The sequence below is a fragment of the Balaenoptera musculus genome, chromosome 9 (assembly GCF_009873245.2).
Source record: "Balaenoptera musculus isolate JJ_BM4_2016_0621 chromosome 9, mBalMus1.pri.v3, whole genome shotgun sequence".
Classification (NCBI taxonomy): domain Eukaryota; kingdom Metazoa; phylum Chordata; class Mammalia; order Artiodactyla; family Balaenopteridae; genus Balaenoptera; species Balaenoptera musculus.
In genome coordinates, this window is record NC_045793.1 from 55,426,213 (window position 1) to 55,432,613 (window position 6,401).

Genomic DNA, 6,401 nt, shown 5'->3' on the forward strand with positions numbered 1-6,401 from the left:
GGAAATCGACAGTAACACAATCATAGTAGGAGACTTTAACACCCCATTTTCACCAATGGACAGATCATCCAAAATGAAAATAAATACGGAAACACAAGCGTTAAATGATACATTAAACAAGATGGACTTAATTGATATTTATAGGACATTCCATCCAAAAATAACATAATACACATTTTTCTCAAGTGCTCATGGAACATTCTCCAGGATAGATCATATTTTGGGTCACAAATCAAGCCTTGGTAAATTTAAGAATATTGAAATCGTATCAAGTATCTTTTCCGACCACAACGCTATGAGCCTAGATATCAATTACAGGAAAAGATCTGTAAAAATACAAACACATGGAGGCTACACAATACACTACTTAAAAATGAAGTGATCACTGAAGAAATCAAAGGGGAAATCAAAAAATACCTAGAAACAAATGACAATGGAGACACGACGACCCAAAACCTATGGGATGCAGCAAAAGCAGTTCTAAGAGGGAAGTTTATAGCAATACAAGCCTACCTCAAGAAACAGGAAACATCTTGAATAAACAACCTAACCTTGCACCTAAAGCAATTAGAGAAAGAAGAACAAAAAACCCCAAAGTTAGCAGAAGGAAAGAAATCATAAAGATCAGATCAGAAATAAATGAAAAAGAAATGAAGGAAACAATAGCAAAGATCAATAAAACTAAAAGCTGGTTCTTTGAGAAGATAAACAAAATTGATAAACCATTAGCCAGACTCATCAAGAGAAAAAGGGAGAAGACTCAAATCAATAGAATTAGAAATGAAAAAGGAGAAGTAACAACTGACACTGCAGAAATACAAACAATCATGAGAGATTACTACAAGCAACTCTATGCCAATAAAATGGACAACCTGGAAGAAATGGACAGATTCTTAGAAATGCACAACCTGCCGAGACTGATCCAAGAAGAAATAGAAAATATGAACAGACCAATCACAAGCACTGAAATTGAAACTGTGATTAAAAATCTTCCAACAAACAAAAGTCCAGGACCAGATGGCTTCACTGGCGAATTCTATCAAACGTTTAGAGAAGAGCTAACACCTATCCTTCTCAAACTCTTCCAAAATATTGCAGAGGGAGGAACACTCCCCAACTCATTCTACGAGGCCACCATCACCCTGACACCAAAATCAGACAAAGATGTCACAAAAAAGAAAACTACAGGCCAATATCACTGATGAATATAGATGCAAAAATCCTCAGCAAAATACTAGCAAACAGAATCCAACAGCACATTAAAAGGATCATACACCATGATCAAGTGGGGTTTATTCCAGGAATGCAAGGATTCTTCAATATATGCAAATCAATCAACATCATACACCATATTAAGAAATTGAAGGAGAAAAACCATATGACATTTCAATAGATGCAGAGAAAGCTTGTGACAAAATTCAACACCCATTTATGATAAAAGCCCTGCAGAAAGTAGGCATAGAGGGAACCTACCTCAACATAATAAAGGCCATATATGACAAACCCACAGCCAACATCATCCTCAATGGTGAAAAACTGAAACCATTTCCACTAAGATCAGGAACAAGACAAGGTTGCCCACTCTCACCACTGTTATTCAACATAGTTTTGGAAGTTTTAGCCACAGCAATCAGAGAAAAAAAAGAAATAAAAGGAATCCAAATTGGAAAAGAAGAAGTAAAGCTGTCACTGTTTGCAGATGACATGATACTCTACATAGAGAATCCTAAAGCTGCTATCAGAAAACTACTAGAGCTAATCAATCAGTTTGGTAAAGTAGCAGGATACAAAATTAATGCACAGAAATCTCTTGCATTCCTATACACTAATGATGAAAAATCTGAAAGAGAAATTAAGGAAACACTCCCATTTACCACTGCAACAAAAAGAATAAAATATCTAGGAATAAACCTACCTAAGGAGACAAAAGACCTGTACGCAGAAAATTATAAGACACTGATGAAAGAAACTGAAGATGATACAAACAGATGGAGAGATATACAATGTTCTTGGATTGGAAGAATCAACATTGTGAAAATGACTCTACTACCCAAAGCAATCTACAGATTCAATGCAATCCCTATCAAACTACCACTGGCATTTTTCACAGAACTAGAACAAAAAATTTCACAATTTGTATGGAAACACAAAAGACCCCGAATAGCCAAAGCAATCTTGAGAATGAAAAATGGAGCTGGAGGAATCAGGCTCCCTGACTTCAGACTATACTACAAAGCTACAGTAATCAAGACAGTATGGTACTGGCACAAAAACAGAAACATAGATCAATGGAACAGGATAGAAAGCCCAGAGATAAACCCACACACATATGGTCACCTTATCTTTGATAAAGGAGGCAAGCATATACAGTGGAGAAAAGACAGCCTCTTCAATAAGTGGCGCTGGGAAAACTGGACAGGTACATGTAAAAGTATGAAAGTAGAACACTCCCTAACACCATACACAAAAATAAACTCAAAATGGATTAAAGACCTAAATGTAAGGCCAGACACTATCAAACTCTTAGAGGAAAACATAGGCAGAACACTGTATGACATAAATCACAGCAAGATCCTTTTTGACCCAGCTCCTAGAGAAATGGAAATAAAAACACAAATAAACAAATGGGACCTAATGAAACTTAAAAGCTTCTGCACAGCAAAGAAAACCATAAACAAGACCAAAAGACAACCCTCAGAATGGGAGAAAATATTTGCAAATGGAGCAACTGACAAAGGATTAATCTCCAAGATTTACAAGCAACTCATGCAGCTCAATAACAAAAAAACAAACAACCCAATCCAAAAATGGGCACAAGACCTAAATAGACATTTCTCCATAGAAGATATACAGATTTCCAACAAACACATGAAAGAATGCTCAACATCATTAATCATTAGAGAAATGCAAATCAAAACTACAATGAGATATCATCTCACACTGGTCAGAATGGCCATCATCAAAAAATCTAGAAACAATAAATGCTGGAGAGGGAGTGGAGAAAAGGGAACACTCTTGCACTGTTGGTGGGAATGTAAATTGATACAGCCACTATGGAGAACAGTATGGAAGTTCCTTAAAAAACTAAAAATAGAACTACCATATGACCCAGCAATCCCACTACTGGGCATATAACCTGAGAAAACCATAATTCAAAAAGAGTCATGTACCAAAATGTTCATTGCAGCTCTATTTACAATAGCCAGAACATGGAAGCAACCTAAATGTCCATCATCGGATGAATGGATAAAGAAGATGTGGCACATATATACAATGTAATATTACTCAGCCATAAAAAGAAACGAAATGGAGTTATTTGTAGTGAGGTGGATGGAGTTAGAGTCTGTCACACAGAGTGAAGTAAGTCAGAAAGAGAAAAACAAATACAGTATGCTAACACATATATATGGAATCTAAGGCGAAAACAAAAAAAGGTCATGAAGAACCTAGTGGCAAGACGGGAATAAAGACACAGCCTACTAGAGAATGGCCTGAGGATATGGGGAGGGGGAAGGGTAAGATGTTACAAAGTGAGAGAGTGGCATGGACATATATACACTACCAAACGTAAAATAGATAGCTAGTGGGAAGCGACCGCATAGCACAGGGAGATCAGCTCTGTGCTTTGTGACCACCTAGAGGGGTGGGATAGGGAGGGTGGGAGGGAGGGAGATGCAAGAGGGAAGAGATATGGGAACATATGTATATGTATAACTGATTCACTCTGTTATAAAGCAGAAACTAACACACCATTGTAAAGCAATTATACTCCAATAAAGATGTTAAAAAAAAAACACGAAATTAATACTAAAATATCTGGGAGCTCTGCAGTAACCAAATGAAAGATTTAGTGCGGTTGCAAGAACTAGACTGAATGAATAAATGAATTGAGAGGCCAAAAGGAATTATTACCGATTTAATTTTTTTAATGTATATATCTATTAAGTGTCTATGACCCTTAAGAAAGGTTCAAAAAACTGTATATATTTTATACTCTATAAAACTCTTTTTTTTTAAACATCTCTATTGGAGTATAATTGCTTTACCATGGTGTGTTAGCTTCTGCTGTATAACAAAGTGAATCAGTCATACGTATACATATATCCCCATATCTCTCCCTCTTGCGTCTCCCTCCCTCCCACCCTCCGTATCCCACCCCTCTAGGTGGTCACAAAGCACCGAGCTGATCTCCCTGTGCTATGTAGCTACTTCCCACCAGCCATCCATTCTATTTTTGGTAGTTATACTCTATAAAACTCTTGAACAAAATGAGTTCTCAATAAACTTCATTTCCAACCATAGCCTCCAATAAGTTATGTGTTCTGCACCATCTCAGAGTGTATTCTCTGCCATGAGTCTAAGTAGGCTATATAATGAGTGCAATGTGTACAAATGCTGTTCCATTCCAAAGCTGTAGCTTACCATGTACAGAGTGATAGTCTAACACACATGCCTAGGACAATGATTTACATATTCTTACAATACCTTTTTCTAGAAGAGAATATTTTAACTGATTAATTTATGATGTGGTAGTAATAAAGACAAAATAATACAGGAATAAGCTAATATAAACATTAATTTCCTTATTTTTAATTACTATTCAAATTATCTAAGAATTCTATTTGTTAGTAAGTGGTTACTGCTTTATGAAATATCAGTAATAAGTAACAAAGAAAATGGTTTAGGTAAATGAGAACTCAATACACTACCAACTTTCCTGCTGCATGAGTACTCTTGTTTTGGACAAGCAGAAGTATCATTATTAAAGGCCCTTCTGATAATTCCACTGCCATTCTTATACCTGTAGATGATTAAAAGAAAGTATAAAAAAGAGAGCACTCAGTGACTCATAGTATAGCAGAAGCCCCTTAAAACTTTTTTCTTCCTCTAGTACAAATGGTTGACAATGGGGGTCTTCAAAACATGATTCAACTATTTCTTAGGATTTCTATATATATATATTTCTAAGAAAATAACCTTTCAGTGATACCCTTCAAATTAAAAACAGGGTGCAGTAAAAGCAAAACAAAATCATGTTCAGTAGAAATGTTTTTTCCACTCACTATGAATTCAGGTATCAATAATATTAAAATTTGCTTCTTTCATTAACACAACTACTGTGCTTAATTATTCTTACTTAGTTATTCCGTAACCAAGGCAGGGTTCTAGCACATAGCTGAGAGTGTGTGGGACAAATTAGGAACTTGGTAATTGTTACATGAATGAATAAATGAAGAAACTAAAAATCCTTAGGAAGAAAGGCAATAAATTCACTTTTTTTTTTCTTTACATAGGCCTTGTTTCAGGACAATAATTACATGATCTGAGGCCCTTACTTTGACAATACTACATTTTAACTTAGAGATGAAGAGCTTAGACGGTATATAGCTCTCATTTGTTCAGTCCATTTACTTTTATCATCTAGGAGAACTTCATTTTATCGTATAGTGTAAGACCCCAATTTATAATGATTCTCAGAGTAACAATATTTTCAACAGTATGAAACTAAAAGAATATTTGACGTTAGTTTTGGGGATTATAAGGCTGTTGAGTGAGAATAACTTTATGCCCCACTTCAGGTAATTCATATGTCATAGGAATTAGCAATCTAGCTATTGTCTTTCCTAAAAAAATAAATTAACTAACAAATATTCAGAGTATATATTGAGCCAAAGGACCTGTTACGAAATATAAAAAAGGGTAAGGTGTAGACATGTGAATAGTTGATGGTAACATATCCCCCTTAAAAAAAAAATCTTTTCAAGATCAAGGTGGCAATAAGATATAAAGATGGAATGTCCAAGAAAGGAACTTTATAAATGTTCCCATCTGAAACATGGATACAGCAGTCATGCTGAGCCCATGAGGGGATCTTGAATTCAGTGATCTGATTAAATCTGTATGTTTAAGGGGAAAAAAAAAAAAAAAAAAACCACTCCTCTGGAGATCATACGGATAAAGGACTATAGTGAACAAGACCATTGTGTTATTTTCTTTGTACATGAAAGCTAGTGAAACCTGCTAAGTTGGGTTATAGAATCAATAAAGTAATTAAAGTTAGACTGAATCTTATAGAAACAATGTTAGCTGCTACCTTCTCTTATACAAAGGATACCAAAAAGCCTCCGCTTCTTTCACATATTCCCCCCATGGAAGGATCTCCCAGAGTAACGCTTGAATTTTTTTAGTAGAAGCTAGAGCCTTTTATTCATTTCACAATTAGAGATAAAAACTAAAAGTAAATGCCCTGAGAATCAACACACTGACTTAAAATCACATCAGCTTGTAAAATGCAGGTATCAAAGCTATGCCTGAGATCCAGTTTTGATAGGTACTGTGAGGGGAAAGCAGAAGGGTACTTAGTACCTGTAGTAAGAAGAGGCAATTAAAAGAAAGGGAGT

General features: G+C 35.5%; 1 long non-coding RNA gene across 1 annotated transcript in view; it reads right to left on the reverse strand.

The window, feature by feature from the left end:
• Positions 1–6,401, reverse strand: part of LOC118900758 — a 35,314-nt gene that overhangs the window by 26,611 nt on the left and 2,302 nt on the right. Inside the window, exon 2 of the long non-coding RNA XR_005021219.1 lies at positions 4,710–4,801. This is a non-coding gene — a long non-coding RNA (uncharacterized LOC118900758). The remainder of the gene's footprint in view (positions 1–4,709; positions 4,802–6,401) is intronic.